We start from the raw sequence: 19953 nt of genomic DNA, 5'->3' as shown, positions 1-19953 counted from the left end.
CTCTTTATTGCAAACACACACACACACATACATACAATGGGAGTAAGAAAACAAACTAAATTAAAATGCATGGCTCACTTTTGGTTGGTTTATTGTTCTAGAAGTTAGAATTAAATTATGATAAAGAGCAATTAAGATACAATGTAACTGTTACAGAACCCACGTTTGCAAATAACATGTACCAAAATCAACAAAATAATATCTATTTAAATTAATGAATCTGCACTCGGAGTGGACGTTTGTAAACCTCACCAATCAAACCCTTAAGCTCCCTTAATATTAATAATGAAGCTCAAACTTATGTCCTCAGGTCTTACAATCTTGCGGTCAACCTCACGACCCGTAAATACGACAGTTCTCCAGGATACAGCCCTTCTTAGACAATGTCCTAACGAATTCATCTTGTATTTAAAAAAAAAAAAAAAAAAAAATGAAAACGTAAGACAGAGATAGAAGAGGAGTATAAGAAAGATCCTACCGACTGCGCCAATTGTTAATATTTATCTTTCTATTTATTCTATTTACCACATTTTTGTTATTAAAATATAAAATCAGCTTACCGTAGAATTTAACTTTTTCCTTGCATATTTACAACTTACTAACAAAAAACATTTTCAATTATAATTTACCCAAAGCAAGATATATATCCAGAAACATCCCGAAACAACAAGACTTCTCTTTCTTCTTTTTCTTGAAGGCATGTGTATTGAACCATAGCAGTTTCTGCCTTCAACAATACTGTTCTATTATCTTCTGTCATTTAGATTACTTCTACACTGATTGTTCCCTTGACCCATCCTTTCCTCCATTCTTCTTCAAAACCACATTTTTGAAGCCACCGGACTTCCTTTTCTTGCAGTATCTGACCTACTAAATACAATACTCCACACGAAACATTTGAGAAATCATTTTCTTGAACGTTTCATTTCATGCTTTAACTGAAAACCTACCGAAGTAACAAAACCTAGTCAATTCTTTTATTTTTTTCTTGTTCAATTTCTGTAGCAAATATAGATTGCTTCGTTTCAATCTCCATTGCTTTTGCCTTTCAAAAAATTATTTTCATCTCATTATTCTACGAAGAATTTCTTGAAAATTTCTATCATATTAGTTTACTGCTTCCCCAACAATATTCGTATTATTTGTAAACAGTATACAAATCATAATCCTATTTTCTATAGAAACAGCTTTTCTTTCTATATACTCTTATCTTCTCTAGACAGATATTACACTACATATTGATTCCTGTCGAACTTCCCTTCCAATTGCACTCTCCTCTGTTTTCTGATTTTTCTAATTCTTATTTGAAAGTTTAGATAGAAAGTTCTTTGAAAGAAGAAAGAATAAGCAATAGAGAAAAGCAATTTTCAACTGAATACTAAAAGACATGAAGAGATCTAGGAAACGTCAATGTGCAAGGTAGCGTAGCGAAATTAAGTAACATTGCGGAGAAATGAGGAAAAGAATTGTGCAAGAATGATGGTTAAAGAAAATAATTTTCCTAATCCAGCGATGGATTGACTATGATGATGAACCTAGAATTTTCCTAGGTGTCTTTTGATCTTTCTATTCCAACTCAATTTTGATAGATCATTACACGGTAAAAGAAAATTTAAACGAAACAGGTGGAACAGTGATGATGCCAGCTTTAATTTCTTGTGAGAAGGTAGGGCAAGTGAAGGGCAGGAGCATTTTTGGGAAGCAGTTGTACATGTATAACCGAAAACAATTTGTATATTACTGAACCTACATTACAATATGACATGCCTGGAGATGGGCTTGCCAGGCGGTAGAAAATGTTACCGGGGAAGAAGCATTCGTCCTCCTCTCCCACAGCATCGGCACTGACGTAGAATGTTTAAGAAAGTCTGTTAATAATGTTAACAACACTGTGTTCAATTTTGGCTATGGTAAATTGAAGTCATTAAGTTTCAAATGTATAAATGTTGAAGCTTAGCGTCCTATTTCAACAACAAGGCTATATGAGCTGAGGACGTACAGTTTGAAGGTGGAATTTGAACCATTCTAATGTGTTCAATACCCTCCTATAAGGAATCGAAACCGGGACCACCTTCACCAAACGGGTGCGTGCGTTATACGCAGGGAGAGCTATCAATTCTAAATTGTTTTCGTACTTTGCATTCTACTTTCCTTTTAAAAAAAATGTTTCTTTGTTAAAGCAAACATTCTCAGCTATCCTTCCAAACTCAAAGTAAACATTAAAGCAAATGCAATAAATAATTCAAGCTTTAACACAAAAAGCACTATACATGGTGACATGTCTACATGAACAACACGTTTACCAATGAAATAAAACTGCTTTGTAAGTTTCCTACTATTCATTTTGAATCAGATGAGTTGCAAATCAATTCCTATTTGCAGTGCATATTTTTCAAATGATTCACTCTTATAAATTGGACACGACAGACAAAAAAAGACAGACAATAATTAGAACGGAAATGTGGTTTATCTTGAGCAACCCCTTCCCTGTCTTCCTTCGTCCTGGAAAAAAGTTTCAATATAGAAATGATGAAATAAATATATATATCTCCCCGTGCACACGAAATGCATCGCGTGTGGTAGATTCATGTCTGTGATCTGAGGGGTTCATTGATGTTAATTTGAAAGCTCTGCCACGCACGCTTTCGGCTTAAGAGACGAGAGAGAACACACACATGAGAATATGATAAGCATCGAGTGGCTCCTATAACTAAGTATAGAAAAGGACAAAAAACAATTCACGTGCACGTCAAAGTACCTTTTTTGTTCCTTTTTGAACTAAGAGACATTTTCGTTGGACTCGCTAAATATTGCCACCATTTTGTAAGTTCCATTGTAGAGAAGTGCATAGAAAGTTAGCTGAACGGAAAACCTGAGAGAAAAAGTTAGGAATATTACTAATAAGGGAGAAACTAATGTTTTTAGGCGTACTTAAAAGGAGAAAGAAAAATTGGTTGGGACCCTTGGTTGAGAAACTCTCCATATAGGTCTAGTGAATAGCTTCTCGCGTACGTGGTCCCGGGTTCGATTTCCAGTAGGAGAGAGAAAGAGTCCTAAAACCTGGAACACGTTACGGTCAGTGTGGCCAACAAGGTGCGAAATTTCTCGAGAATGAGACAAGATCTCATATCTCTACTCAGCGCATCGCTCTGTTATGACCACGAATTCCCTTCCCACTGTGCATGTATCCTTACACAAGTAAAGAATATGAGACTCACAAAAGAAGTGAATTGCTATATATAGATGTTTGAGTGAGTTTGTAGCAAATTTGTACAAGTAACACGATATCAAGTGGAAATATTTTTTTTCTAGTAAACCCATATCCGCCCGAGTACGCCTGATTGCTTCTCTTGTGGTCTTTGAAGCTGCCAGCATGCACTAGGTTTTGCCATTCAGATTTAAGCAAAGCGCCTGCAATGTCCGTCAACCCGCCATACGAAACTTCTGTACTGGTTGCCTAACACCGTAGTTTCGGCTTACAACAATGTTAATCTTATGGGCTCAAAACGGCCAGTAAAGAAATGTTGAATAGAACAATAACGACACGGTTTTTAAAAATTTGAGAACTGGACAACCTACACAAAATATGGAATCGACTGTGCATGTTTCTGGCACTTGTGGTTTTCGAGATCTCATTGTAGAAAGAATTGAGGACAAACATATAAACCTAGCATGTATGTATATATATATATATATATATATATATATATATATATATATATATATATATATATATATAAGGTACATTTTATAATAGAAGCCCAACTGCACCCATCAAGTAATAGTTCTCCGGGTAGGTTATACTGTACGTAACAGATGAAACTAATATGAAAGCAACGAGAACATCCCAACAAAAACCTCACTTATGTCTTTGTCTATCACACACTGTACAAGACGTGATTACGGAACGAATGAGATCGTGCGCCTTACGAAAGAAACGGAAATATCCAAAAGTCTTGAATTGTAAACAAATTCAGTTTCTTGACTAAATATGCTATTGTGATACGATTTCTGAAGGAACAATCCTTCAACGTCATTGCAAAACAAATTGACACTTTATTCTGCGAACAAGAGAAAGAGTTTTAAAAGTGCATGGTTGCTTATTATTATTTTTTAATCAATTAAACAAAAGAATGCCACAAAATTGACATGAAACAGAATATACTGACTGTGGGATGTAGGCGGAATTTGCGGTGCCTTTTCACTCAGTTGTCTTTCATCAGACTCCAATTCCCCGGATGAGTTTTTATATATTTTTTTCTTTTTTCCAAAAAATCTTATCATCAGCCCTTCCTTTCTCATTGCGAAACAGCTGCAGGATATAAACTATATACATCAACAAGATTACCCCTACACACACACACACACACACACATGTTCCAGGGTTCTTTTGTACTTAAAAAAAGAATAAATAAATGAAACAAAAAGTGCATTTCCGCTCAGCAGTTGTTTTTCTTTTTTTTCCTGTTGTTTCAAGGTTAGTTACAATGAATGCCACTAGAGTTCTCTCAAGTAATGACATTCACTGATTTTTCTGTGCATCAACTCTTTACCGCAAGCTCGCTGTGCGTTCGTTTCTCGACTGAACTCTCAGGGGCTTAGTTCAGACCACTTACCAATAGTACTTAAAAACACTTCGAAAGTCCATTAATAAATAACTTGTTTTGTAATTATTAATTATTACTCGTAACTCGTAAGAATAGTTTTATCCTGCCCCTTGATACCTAATCCTCCCGCTTCGCCAATCAACGATCGATTTGTTACGTTTTTAAAGAGAGCTTTCTCTGGAGAGTAAATATTCGACCTGGTGTCCTTACTTGCTAGCGATTACATTTTACGTTGTTGAAAATATAATTCCTGAGCATGTATATATTCCTGTATCTTTTAAAAATATTAGTACTTTATTTAATGATGCCATAATTCTTGAGCACCTATACTTCTACACTATACGAAAGGTCTTTAAAAACTGTTAAATCATGTAATGGCATTTTAAAGATATTATCTGGGTCAATTTTCTACAGTAAATTTGTGATATTCTTTATTGTCTAAGGTATTAACTGAAATTCAAAAGCTTGTGGAAGGGTCGGGGGGCAGGAGATGGAGGGAGTTTAGTGAAAAGCCGATGCGTCGAACAAATACTCTTATTTTCCTTATTCGACTGATGAATTTAAAGCTCATTGTGGAAATTAAGATCTGTTATGTTAAGTGGACGTAGGATGATACAAGAAAACCCACGCTCAATTACAGTAAGTACATCAAGATAGATACAAAGGCAGAAAATGAGGACAATCATGCGAAAAAAAAAAAAAAGGAGTCTTACGTTAGAATTGGACAGTCAGAGTGTGGTTATGGGACAGGCTAAAAACATGACAAAATCCTATCGAACAAAACTAAATATAGTCCGTAATAGAAATAAATCACTAAAAAAATCTATGCGTAGTTGATGAATTTACCTATAATACAGGAATGATAAATATTAACAACATCTCTCTTCTGTATAACATGAGAAGAGAGAGAGTTACCACAAAAAACTCCATGACATCCCTTGATCATCATTCTTATGCATTTAACAGATTGATGCCTGAAAGAGATAAAGTAAATCCAGACCAGCGCAGATAAAGCAAGAAGGGAGATATCTAAACGGCTTTAGATGTCCTTTTTTGTTTGTTTTAGTTTTCTCTCATGCTGACGACCAATTACCTGAAAGCTGTTTACATTTATATATGAGAAAAAGGTGAGTTTTTTAATCTATATAAAGGACAAACGTAAGGCAAAGCCATTTCATAAGCATTAAGTATGCACGAATCATATATCTCGTATATATATATATATATATATATATATATATATATAGTCTCTGTAGCAATTTCCATATTGCTGCCTCTATATAGTCGACTAGCCCCCAGGACGTATACTTTTTTTTTTTAATCATTTATTTTGTACAAAGGACTTTTTTTCTTTGGTGTGTTGTATGTCTCTGTGTGTGTCAAAGCTTCAACACAAAATCCTTCCATCTCACTCAACGCAATTTGTTAAGCATTAGTAATTGAACATACATACACACACACACACACACATACACACACACATACATACATATTATATATATATTATACACAAGCGTGATACAAGCACACATGGTATATATACACAGGTTGGTGAAAGCTTTGCAAGGTTTGGCAGAACGAATTGAAAAGTTTAAGTAGATGGGAGTACAGGACAGGACACAGATTCACGTATTTTAGTAGCATGCATTATATATATAAGTTCTGATTTTGTTGTGACTGGAGATTTCATGAGCAATGAATTCATAAAATATATAAATAAAAAATGTTTTGATTTTTTAAAAATTCTCAATATTCTCATGAATTAGAGCAATATTAACTTTCCTTTTCGAGTAAAGACTTTTAATCACAACTCATTCATATTATCAACTGCTGATTTTTTTTCTTTTTTTTCGTATCTTAACGTCAAGAATATCGCTGAGTGTTAAATATAAGGATTAATGGATCTTTTTTTCATTTACAAAAAAAAAAAAAGAAAAAGAAAAAAAGAAAAAGAAAAAAATAATCTCAACCCAATGTTTTATTACAATAGTAATGTTTCATGGGGATACGCACGAGATAAGATTTAAGGCTATCTTCTGTCGAAAATGTATAGCGCAAACAGCGTTGCCAATATATACGCTACTTACAGAGTCATACGACAATTTTAAGAGATGTAGAGTGTACGCTACTAATATACAATAACTGAAAAATATATAGCAATTTTAAAAAATTCACAGGGAGATGCAAGAATAAATTTTGAAATAGTCTTTCTAGAATACTACTAGGATTTTTGAGGAAGGAATTTATTTCAAACGGGTTATTAATTACTATTATTCGCACAATAAATTTCTTGTTACAATAGATTATTAAACTTTTTACACGCAATTAATTCTACGTTTATTTATTATATTGTGAGGCAGGTTCAGTAACAAATATAATTAACTGCTCCTAAAGAATTCATTCGAAGTAATTCATTGCATTGCGATGGATCTTAAATAATAAACACCTTATCTTGCATTACTTTATAAATACAATCTACATCGTCATAAAAAAGTCTAACACAAATGAAATACACTAAGTCTATTTGTTTAGAAAGGTGATTGAATCCTTTGTGGCCAAGTGATTAAGAACCTGCCTTTTGTACACAAGATGTGCCGGTTAGTTGGTTGATAACAGTTTAGTATCCCTTTCAACAGCAAGGCTATATGAGACGTGGACCAACAGTTTAACGTGGGTCCGAACCACATGAGCTCCCACTGGAAATCGATCGATCCCGGGACTCAGGCGTATTATCATCGTACCAGTTCGACCCTTCGTAGAATGCAAACTTCGGTACTGGTTTGCAAACAACAGGTTGTGTCTCATATAGCATCAGTGTTGAAAAGGACAAACTTCAATCAATCAATAAGGGATCGATTTACTTTCACTTTAATATACATGAACTCGTTATAAAGTGCGTAGGTGGAAAGAAGAGCATGAAGGTCTTTTATTCAAAATCTGAAAGAAAAAAAGATGTACAGAAAATATTCCAACAGACACGAAATCGATATATATAATAGATAACCCAGTTTCATTACAAGTGTTACTGAATTGTACATAGGTGCTATTTTTCTCATTCGATCTTACTTTCTTTTGAGATCGACGATGGAAAATTAATAGGAAGACAAGTTCATATATATATATATCCAAGTTCTGGCGAAGGAAATTGGTAATAATTGTACAGCTTGTCACTTATGTTGTAACACGAACATTATATATACACAGTATAAGGTTTGAAGAAAAGAGAAGGACATAATTTAATTGATAGAAATTGATGTGGTGCGTTTTTGTTCTCTTCAAGTTTTTAATTCGAGTAAATAAAAACAAATATTTTCACAATTGAACACTGTTTTTATGAGGCATTTAAGCTGACGTTACTTTAATTTACAACTGTTTTCAGCGATCGTTCCGAAAATCACTGTACTAGCTTCTTCAGGGGTAAATTAACACGTTAAATTCTTACGTTAATGTGTTGTTACAACAACAATGTGTTGATACATAAATTTGCCCCACAAATGGAGGAGCTGTTTAGCCGAAACCGGTAGCATATTCCTGTAATTCAGCTCTTGGAGGCGAGATAATGTGGTAGGGAACGATCTATACCAGTGATGGACAACCTTTTTCTAGAAGGGATCCCAAGAAAAATGACTTTGAAAACTTTAGGTGGACCAAGATAATTTATTAAACAACAATGGTACATTTTACAAAACTAACTTTCTCACCGTAAACTAACTTGACAACAGCGCGCTATGCACTCATTGGCTTATGCCAAACGTCAATTCAGCTGGTGTGCTGTACAATAGCTAACAGTATTGGATGTAATGCGGAATGGGATACAGCAAGGAGGCTCCATTGACAGTTTTATTCTCAGCTACAAAATGGTTCACTTTCAAATGTTTACTCAACATTTCAATATTGAAAGGAAGGGAAAACAATGGTCCAGATTTTCTTTAATTATTTTCATTTTCATTTGTCAGATTAGGAATCTTATTGCAGACCGGACAACGTTTCAGAAGGGCCGCGTCTGACCTGTGAGTCAACTTTCTCCATCACTGGCTTATATTTTGAAGTTTGATCTTGCATGATTATCTGTGTACCAGCCAACTACCTTAGATTGTTGCTCTGAGCCAACGCTGTAATACTACTGTCTTTCATAATTTTGGTATTGGCTTCCATAATTTTGCGTACGGACATACAACATGAACTCAAACTGAGTTATTTATTTATAGAAAGGAATTATTACGATCATTGTAAAAAAATATATAAATAAGAAGAAAAAAAACGTATAGTCCACAATATAGAGATCTGCCGCGACAGTTGAAGTGCCAACAAGTGTTCCATACTGAGCATATGAAAGAACCACTGCTCGCGCCGTGGAAAATCAGCGCCCGGAGTGACCCCCATAGAGGTACATATAAATGAGGTCGACAGACTAGCCGCGAAGAACCACCATGGTTCGCACGAAGCGTAAGAAAAATTTCAAAGATAAACTCTGCTTTTCCTTGATTTTGAGCACTTTTTATTACTTTTTTCTTCCATTTTATATAAATCTTTTCTTTTTCCTACCGAGTTTTGCGTGCCCTTACTTTGGTGCCTAGGGTCGTCGCCCCGCTCGCCCTCCGGTACTGCACTACAGCACATAATCATAACGGAACCATATAATATTTCGATACTATTCAGAAAATAAAAGTTAGCCACCTGAAGACTCAAGAATTCGTTTTTCTCTTTTTATGTACAAGTTATTTGTTAGTAACAGTAACAGTTAGTACCATTCTAGTAACAGTAAATCTTTCCCTTCCTTCTGTAATGGACATAGTGCTCGTAAGTGCTGTTGGCAACACTAGGTAACAGTCAACGAATAATGCTGCTGCTTGGAAAAGTAGGAATAAACACACCATGCAAAGTTGTCATGTGCATTTTTGTTAGGATGAGAGGAAATGATGTACCATAGGTATGCAACTTCAATCTCTAATTTAACGCGCAACACTCCGCATCTACACAGTGAATGGATTTGCTGAATTATACATTTACTTAAGTACATTTAAAAAAAAGAAAAAGAAACGAAGAATTTGAGATTTAATTTACTACATCTAAACAAGAAACTATGTAAATTGAAACCGTAACAAGTAGTTGTTTACATGTTTTCGGTTTAGAAATAGTGAATAAATTAAAACACACACGCACAAAATTAACACCGCACACGCATCTAAACAATAAGGGCTTAACATGAATATACATTTCATACATATGAGTTGTTGGCATACGTTAATTTACTTACCTCGCGTGGTAAGCAATAGTTAGTACCTCGTTTCTAGTAAAAGCAGGACAACTCTTTAGAAGAACAAAAAAAGAACTGCTTTGTTCGGAAGATAGAAGATTAAATCAAAAACATTTTATAACAACGGCTTTGCTTTAAAAGGAAGGAACCAAGACCAAGCACGCAATGTTTGTCGACCAAGACAACTGAAGGGAGGAAAATAATTGTTATTCATGCTACTTTACTGAAAATTACTTTCGATTTTCTTTGCCTAGTTTTCTATTTATAAAACATAAAACAACCACTGTACGAGCAGAAACATCTGTGGGACGTCCTTGGAAAAGCATACGATTACTGTTGAAACATTTCGATCGAGATTTATAGAACAGTACAATGTAATGCGCCCATCGCTGTTCTGTTTTTCTTTAAGAATCAGATACAAATACAAAGCCATCAATCTGTAAGAAGACAAGATACAAGATTTCACTGCATTTCGTTTTTAACCTTATTCCAATAAGCAATTACTTACACACACATATCCTGATTTCTTTACTGCACCGCAATGCCTGTGTGTACATTGTGTTGCATGCTCGCAGGATATAGTGAAAAATAATTGCAGCTGAGCCAACATAGACGAGTTAACCTCCCAATTTCAGCTTGTACACATCAAGGAAGGAATGATTGATGCCCAAATTACACAACCACGCCTTACTTGGGCACGCACAGAAAAGAAGTTGGACTTACATCTTGTTTGTAGTGAATGATAATATTTGTAACCTTTAAGCATCATTCCCTATGATTTTTTCAAAAAAAAAAAAAAAAAAAAAAAAAAATGCTTCCCTTTATCTTACGCCATTCTAGTAAGGCGATATTCATTTAAAAGAAAAAACGTTAAAAGAAAGAAAAATTATGAAATGTAGCAAGTAATCAGATTAATCATGGAAATAAAAGCTTGATGGATTATGTGTATAACAAAACTGATATTCAAGGAATAAAAGAACTTCCTTTCTAAGAGTTATATTCTTGCATGCAAATTCATTTTTACACCAAGTCAAATTCATTTTGTTTTAGATCTTGATTTGATGCGATACCCCTCACTCAGTCTGTTCTTGGAGGGTTTCTTTCTCTTTCTTCATGAAAACAATACTGGTAATTAAGAGTGGATGGGAATTCCGTGAACTTAAATGGAAGTTAATAGAACATGGATCATTGCCTTAACATGCATGCAACTTCATAATTTATTCATACGTTTTCTTTTTTTTCTTTTCTTTTTTTTTAAGAAAAAGAATCGGAAATATAATTTTATAAATATAACCCACAATCTTATGTTCTATTCCAGCATCTGCATCATCAGAACGTGTACACGTGAATAGCCAAAGATGTTCGAACCCGAGAGCCCATTCTCGGACTCAATAAATCAGCGCGAGCCCGTGTGAACCCGGGTCTAAGTGAACGTAAGCTTTATTGAGAATAGCGGGCCAGAACCCGGGTCAAAGTGAACATGAGTCCTGTAAGTGGGTAGCAAGCTTGGACTCGAATCCAAGTGACCGTGAGCGTTATTGATAGCGAGCCAGAACCTGAGACCCGTAAGTGGGTAGCAAGACAGGACCCGAATCCAAGTGAGCGTGAACCTTATTTATAGCGAGCCAGAACCTGAGTCAAGTGAGCGTGAGCCTTATTGATAGCGAGCCAGAACCGGGTCCCGTAAGTGGGTATCAAGACAGGGCTCAAATCCAAGTGAGCGTGAGCTTTATTGATAGCGAGCCAGAACCTGAGTCCTGTAAGTGGGTAGCAAGCCAGAACACGAATCCAAGTGAGCGTAAGCCTTATTGAAGATAGCGAGCGAGAACTCGGGTCCAAGTGAACATCACTCCCAAAAGTTTGTAACAAGCCAGAACCCAAATCGAAGTGAGCGTGAGCCTTATTGATAGCGTGTCAGAACCCAGGTCTAAGTAAATGTTAAGGATAGCGAACTCAAGTCTTTAGTAACCGCGACTGCAAAGAGGTTAAAGAGAGCGAGTCTCATTAATGATAGAACTATAGCAAGTACCTCATTAGAGCACGATTCCATTGAGCATAATAAGTTTGAACTTGCACCAACAGATTGCAAAATGTCCATCTATGTGAACAAAGTAATATTAGAACCGAAACACCAGAACTAGTGAGAAAAAAAAAAAATCTTTTAAATATTCATAACTTGACACGATTATAAGTGGAGAGAATTTCTGTTCTGTAGGTAGAAGAGAAAAGTGTTGAGACAGCAGTGAAAAATACGAGTCAATTATACAAGTAGTTACAGAAAATTGTTAGGACATGGAAGTTACTCTGAAAAGTGTGACTGAAAATATGATAAAAGGGGAAAAAAGAAGATGAATAAAAATGCCAATATCTAGACAAGGCAACTTAATGAAGAATCATAGCACATGGTAAAACTGCAATTTATTCGACAAGTGACGTATCCGTGATGTTAGCCTACTTGTGATAATTAGTACTAAAGATTAGTTCATACGCTAAGCTATAGAACAGCTGGCTAAATCTCTCACTTGTAGGCAAGAAAAATATAAGAGAATTTTAAACATAGAAAGTAGATTAAAATAATGATTTGTGATGATGATACGAAATGAGTAATTCTGCATAATCTTTTTGGAATAACTATTATACTTCCAGTCAGACTGAGGAAAACAATAGCACATCTTCGTTAATATGGGGCGTGCTCGATAGGGTCTTAGAGCTATTTGTCTATGACTTCGATGGAACAATTTTAATATCTTGATTGCTCGCTGATATTTCATATTAAGGGTAGATGGCGCAATAGAAGAGATAACGCAAGCGCAAGAAAACTTAAAATGAATGGAATTTGTCTTGAGATAGAAAAATTGACATCTCTTCACTGTCAGTCTTCGATGTCAGTCAACAGTCTCTTTACATGTTGATATCACGTGACTGCTCATATTATTTAGGACTTGACTGAATACAAGGCAAAATAACTCTGAACTTAGAATGCACCCCCCCATCTGGTGCAGCCCAAAATAGCTAGGGGCATTATGGAGGTAAAGCTGAATATTTTCTTGATTCTGGCGCATACTGGAGGTGATGTAGCTAACATGGATCATTTCTATTTTGTAACTCTGAGTCGCTTTCGAACGAGAGTAGAAAATAGGAAGTATCACGCCTTCACTAGAGATCAAGCTGGGGTTGCTCGATTGGTAGGTAGACCTCAGTTGCTGCACCTACGCCACACTGGATCTAAATTTGATAGAAGCAATGTGTACTCTAAGAAAAAATACGGTAAAATATTTACAAGTTAAAGAATTAGATATTTTTCGAAGCTAATATTCTACGTTATTCTTTAGGCAGAGTTAATTCTTTCTCGAAATTTGTATTTTATGCTATTCTCTAGATAAAGAGTTAGTTCCTTCTCAAATGTTGCATTGTACATTACTCTCTATCACTTTGCAAATCTGTTAAGAGAATGGTAATGTGCTCTCTATCCCCAGTGAGGTATCTTCCCCATCCCGATAGAAGAGTAGCAAGGGACATGATTTTTTAAATAAGCATTACTAATAACCGTGCATATGTTATAATATTTCTGGTCTCTAAGTCTACAACATTCAATCACGTGTTCAGTTATGTATACTCCGAAATATAAGCTGCACGATCAATTTACACTTATATATTAGCAATCAACAAAACAAATTGAAAAGAATCGGCTATAGTCTGCATTAAAGAAGATTTATTACGACATTTCCTTGATGGAACAAAGGCCTACCTACATAATAGCGCAATATCGTCGGAAGTGGTGCTTACCACTATGTTGCCAACAGTAGGCAGCGCCGTAACTTAGACTTTTTCTGGGGGGCAAGTATTAATACGCGTATTTGGGCCCCCTAGAAAAAGTTGCTTTCTAATTCTTGGGCTCCATCTTTCTCTTAATCTTTATGGACCCTCGGAGCCTGTGGGCCCTCCCGCACGGCAAGGTCTGCGGGGCCATTAGTTACGCCTTTGGGCCCGTTCCATACATGACAAATTAATTAAGAAGACAATATTGACCAATCTCAAAGCCATACGAATAAATATTATTACTAGGGCCCCTAATAGTAGACAGTTTTTTTTTTTTTTTTTTTCAGAAATGGACCTGCGACTCATTTTTGTTTACCTTTTGAGTGCTGTTTTGTTTATGTAATCTAGTGAACCTGTTTGATGCTTCATTTATAATTTCATGTTCGTATCGAATATGGAGTAAGAAAATTTTGACTTAAAATGGACCCCCCTCGAACGGCAGGAAGCTTCCCTGGGGGGCCAGTTGCCCCTGCCCCCACAAGTTACGGCCCTAATAGTATGTGTGTAAGTTTGTGTGTGTAGAAACGACGTTTCCAAGTTTACATTTTATCTGGGAATTTGTTATTCGTGGGGAATTTATTAACTACATATTCACTGTAATAGCAACTCTTATTGACGTAAACACGTACACCACCGATACATATATACACACACATCTGAATATTCACAAACAACAACTACTGAAACCACCGTTTTGTTATAAACAGAATCCACATTATCTACATATAACAGGATTTATAATCTTGTTTGCAATCAAAATATCAAAATTCACCGAGTAGAGAGAAACTGCATGTGTATAGGTATGTATTAAACATAAAATAAAATAACAATAATGAGAAAGGAACACCGCAACTCAATATGTACTAAGACCTGGAGCAATGCGTGCCTATAGGTAAAATGTGGACAAAGCTCCTGTAGTAGATGATACATATCAACCATGTTTACAGGGTCAATTCAGAAACTAAATCAAATTTAGCAACTCGACCGAAAATCAAGTTCCATCTAATGTGAGAGGTGCCAGAGGTATAGTGGGTAACACAGACTAGGAAACCGAGTTGTACCAGAGAGAAAGACAAAGAGAGAGTGAGTTACGGTTGAGTGCTGAAACTGATACAAACTCAACATTTAGTAGTATCGTACACTATTGATCTCTCTCTCTCTCTCTCTTTCTCTCTCTCATATATGTATATATATTGCGTAACTCGTGAAGCATCACACTTCCGAATGAAGTTTCAACGTTAAAGCGTGCTATTCCACGTAAACAGCATGGAATAAACACAAATCCGTTGTAACTCCATTCACAAATCAATACGAAATGGCTAATATTAGCAAGTATTTTGCACTGGGAGACTGGAACTATTTACTTGTTTATTTGTATACGTACTAACAATATTGCGGAACTTTTTCTCATATGTACCATTACTTTCTTAGTGTATGTATATCAACCGAATATTTGAATCAATCATATCTGTCGTCACATTACAGCCGCGAAAGAACGGCCAATAAGGAGTGTACCTTCCAATTAGGCGATACCGGTTCACTATACAGGGTATTTCAACACAACACCGACACCGTTTGGGAGGTGATTCCTGATACCAAGCTAATACAAAACTTCTAGACCAATCTGGGTACACAAATTCTTCCTTTTGTAGTAACGGGCTGTCGAAATCATGAAAGAATAAACTTTAAAGTCCAAAACTGAGACCTACCGTAGTGGGGTCAAGACTACCGGTACTTAGGAATTAATATATGCTCTATCTAAAAGTCCATGTTTCAGAATCCTGAGATACTCCCGCAACAGTTTTTATAGAGGTAGTTGGTGAGTATTTCAAATCACGCTGCGTGTCGTGAGGGCTCGCATGTCTCGATTGGACATACTATTGAGGAATAATCACCCCCAAAAAATGGAAGCACATAGACTTAACCTTGGAAAGTCATTTAGCGAGCGAATTCTTATTGTAAACAATGGAAAGTAGAATTTTCATAATTAGAAATAGAGCGAAACCCTTTTCGTTTTGTTCTCCGAACACAATTTTTCAAAGCTATTATCCTTTTCTCTGATATGCCAAATCCAACTATTACCATGTGTTCGTTCACGAAAGGCAATTGAAGTACCTAAAAAATTCTAGAAATAATCAATAAAAGTCGATCACTTTGCTACAAATTTGCAATTAATGCATACCTAGTAATAAAATGCACTACTACATTGAGGAAAATCTTAAAATACTTATTAGATAACTTAGGAAATCAGCCCAAAAGAAGATGTTTTGAGAACAAATTAAATGAACCCGAATTCAAGAGAGATAAAGAACACACTCAAATGTGCAACTAAGTGTCATGACCCTGAAAATAATATAACGACCGGCTTTATGTATCTGTAAATAGAAGCATATAGACAATGTTCGTATACAATATATTGAAAAAGAGCCATTTACACAGTATGCTAGGCAACCAGCATTACTTCGCTATAAAGCGAGGTTGCGAAACACTCAGGGGTAGGTGTGCTTTTAAAGTTGATCCATTTAAAAATAAATAAACATTCGCTAAGCATGAATGCTGTATCAATACTATGAACCCAGTGTTCCTCAAAGAATGTCCCCAAAAACAAGGTCTTGAAATGTCAAAAATGTGGTTGATTATTCTAAAACAATCGACAATAAAGGACGAAACGAAATGCAGTCATTATTATTATTATTACCATTATTGATATACAATTGACAGAGATTACCATATTATAAAATATGTTCTGTATATAGTTTACAACAATGTTAGAAGAAAAATATATCTACTTACGTTGTAAGGTCCACAGACCGCATATCGGATGCCGCCCTCTCGGCACCTAAATTATAAAACAAGAAAACGTCGTTATTAATTACGTATTAATGTTATTTTATTATATAATGAAGAATAAGATTTGGAAATATTCAGAAAGAAGTTTTAAAGTAGTTTCGTAAAGAAGTCTACGAACTATTTTTTGTGTTTCTACGAACAAAAAAAATGTAGATAAAAGGACGAGCGATTGGATGAAACTGCAGAACGAGGAGTTTCACCATATTGGTATCAACAAATATCACTCTTTAATCTAGAAACCAGTGCCGTAAGCTCTCCATAACAACATATCAATTTTACTCACAGTAAATTCGTCTAATAGCATCTAACAGCCTTACAAAGATATATGTATTCAAAGCATCATTTTGTAAATATGCTTTTATTTTCCACCTTTCAGTGGACCATAGATCATACATCTGTACTACCGCAGTATCAGTTCCTATCTTGTTACAGTATATATACACACTACTAAGATATTCATCACATGAACTAATTTCTTGTGACCCTGCACAACTACAACGCATATATTTTATATTATTTCTCCAGTTTGTTCACTACATCAACCGGAATACCATAATGATACTTATCATTTTACAATATCTAAGGACGAACGTGCTAAAACGTCCTGTATTTTGTGACTTCCTCAAAAGAACCAATGTCCTTTACTTATACATTTTGGGTACTCTCTCCGAACCTCTACAATTTAAATTAACCTTACTGTAAATAAATTTTCAATTGACAAATACATTACCAAAAAGTATATAGATATACAAGGCTAATTTCATAATTTAAAGAGCTTTCTGTTCATATACATAAAACTAGCGTTAAATCAATTCCATCATTCAACACTAATATTAGTGAGAAGATGAAGACCTCTGAAACAGAGTTTACTTTGAGAGGGAAAACCTTTGGGTAGCTAAGTATGATGGGAGAATAATATAAAAAAGATAGGTGAAACATATTAAAGACACAAATGTTTGCGTCATGTTGTTGGTACTTAGTCATAGTGGATAGTATATGCAAACTAGATTATGGATAGATTTTGAAGTCCCAATTGTGTAATGAGCAGTATTGAATATTAATTGAGAATTACGGATAAAATATTGTCTAATTGGTGCGTGATTTTAAGAAGTTATGCGCGTATGCCATGCGATGACTGAGCTGAGAATGGCCTTATTTTTTCGAGAACGATACATGTGCAGTTGAACTGTTACCAGTGAACGCTATTTAAGGATGCTACAAAACTTCGTTGTTCCTCAATTATGGATGTTGAATATGGATAGGAACCAATTGTAGTTTCAATAAGATGGAGGACTTCGCATACAAACGGAATTTGCATGGCTTTCTATCTTTCCGGGAAGAATAATTTGTCGTTCTCCTGGCCGCCACGGTCACCTGACCTCAAATGTGTTAATTTCTTGCTTTGGAGGTATCTCAAGTAAAAGGTACTCTAAACACGATACACCATAATTCCAATGCCGCTTAGATGAATGTATTGTGCAGCGGGGAAATAATTTACACAGTCATATTCAAAAGTTAATAAACCCAATCAAACACTGGTTTTTACAACTTAACAAATGACATACCTATAACTACTATTATTAGACATAAAGAGTAATAAATAAAAAGCAGTTACTTGCATATGGTGTGTTATTACGCTATGAACGCTGCCGCACACTAATACAATATAATGTGTTTAACTATATGACAAATTAGTAATGACATGGCTAAACGAAGAAACGTTACTGGTAAATACGTGCATTGTGAAGGATATTGTAATTTTGTTCTACAATTTGTGTCTAGAAATGAATTAAAGAAGTTCAATATTCTACTTAGGTGAAGACTTATTATTAGATCAAGTCATTATGTAAAAAAATAATGTTGAAAGTAGCCAGAGTTCAATTTATTAAGATTGACTTTTTAAACAGCGTATAGCCTCTGAAAGTTTCTTTTTAAATATTAAAATAATAATATAAAATCCATTAGGCGCTATTTTCACTTTCAACAGAGAACGGCTGTGCTGACGACTCCGGGGCGAAAAATATCTGTTCAACCATTGGTTAATGTTCTCATTGTTATTCTATCTGCTTGATCAAGCGCTATTGATGGACACAGAATGAGTAAGATACCCGAAGCGATTCTTCTGCCATTCCAGCATGTTATGCTTCAGGCTGAAATCTCATTCTCTCTCTCTCTCTCTCTCTCTCTCTCTCTCGCTCTGCTCTCAGTAATCCCCGCTTTCCTCCCACAACCTGCTAGTCATCTGTAGCTTCTGCTTCCACCTCTTCTTCACACAGAACTAACACATGGCCAGTTTGCGTCATCCTGTAATTTTAACCACAAACTAACTGGGCGTATACGTGCGTCACAAATTAGTTTTGCAATAGAATTTAATTTTAGTTATTAGTTTAGAATTTCAACAAATATTAATATTAATTAAACTCTTTTGCTGACTACGGGTTTTATTATTAAATACTTATTCATAGCATCAATTCAAACGAGAATGCAAGCAATATTATTGATAACTTTTAATAGACGCTTCTCCGTTTCAGTACGAGAATATTTTTGATATACAGAGACTCAATTTCATTGTTCGCCTTTTAAAAAATGGTTTCATTATTAGTTATTACATTACTTGTTCGCATGTGTTGGTAACCCACAAACTACGTACGTCCCTGCAAGAGTTACTCGTTATAGGATCATACTCCTAGAAATTATGGAAGATGAATCATCACACGCTGTACTCTGATATTATCATAAAATTATCTTTCAATATAATGTTCAGAGCACGGTGGCTCAGTGGTAGAGTGTTCAGCTCTGGCGCAACGTGTTCGTTGTTCGATTCCAGGGCATGTAAGTCTCTGATGAACAGTACCATGTTCCATGAGATTTCTTTGAGTCCCCTCGTTTCCTCCCACATTATCATTCCACCGATTTTATTGTAATAATTTACTTTCATTAACCACAATCTAATTTAATCTAAATGTCATAACTATAGGACTTAGTTCAATTAAACAATTTTTCCAGCACAATATTATGACCAATAACATTCATTTAAGGTAAGTCTGAATACAGCTAATTAATGGAGAAAAATATAAAAAAAATCAGGCAGGATCGGTATGTAGAAGTACTATTCCAATATTCGTTCAGCGATACTGAGAGAAAACCTTAGAAGAAACTGTCACGATGGACAGATGTAGGGTTCGACGCCGTTACCTTCCGAATACGGAACAAGAATGCTAACAGTTAATCCAGGCATTTACTGTAAACAAAATACCGTAAAAGAATACATTGTATTCATATCCACGAAATTACGTATACAGTAAATTCTAGCGTATTAAGAATGTCATGTATATAACCCAGTATTATATACCGTTTTTACATAAGGTTGGTTTACACATACAGTTGTATAACGTGGAAACAAAGGTAGCAAATGCGAGA

General features: G+C 35.3%; 1 protein-coding gene across 2 annotated transcripts in view; it reads right to left on the bottom strand.

Moving 5' to 3' along the window:
- The window catches only part of LOC145660515 (irregular chiasm C-roughest protein-like), a 745900-nt gene that overhangs the window by 381526 nt on the left and 344421 nt on the right, over positions 1-19953 (bottom strand). For both annotated transcript variants that reach the window (XM_081725676.1, XM_081725677.1), the window contains exon 2: positions 16477-16522. The gene's annotated coding sequence lies outside the window, so the exon portion shown is untranslated. The remainder of the gene's footprint in view (positions 1-16476; positions 16523-19953) is intronic.

Source organism: Thermobia domestica, chromosome 9 (assembly GCF_964235325.1).
Source record: "Thermobia domestica chromosome 9, izTheDome1.hap1.1, whole genome shotgun sequence".
NCBI classification, from domain to species: Eukaryota; Metazoa; Arthropoda; class Insecta; order Zygentoma; family Lepismatidae; genus Thermobia; species Thermobia domestica.
Note: the sequence above shows the minus strand (reverse complement) of the source record. Positions and strands in the feature narration are given on the sequence as shown.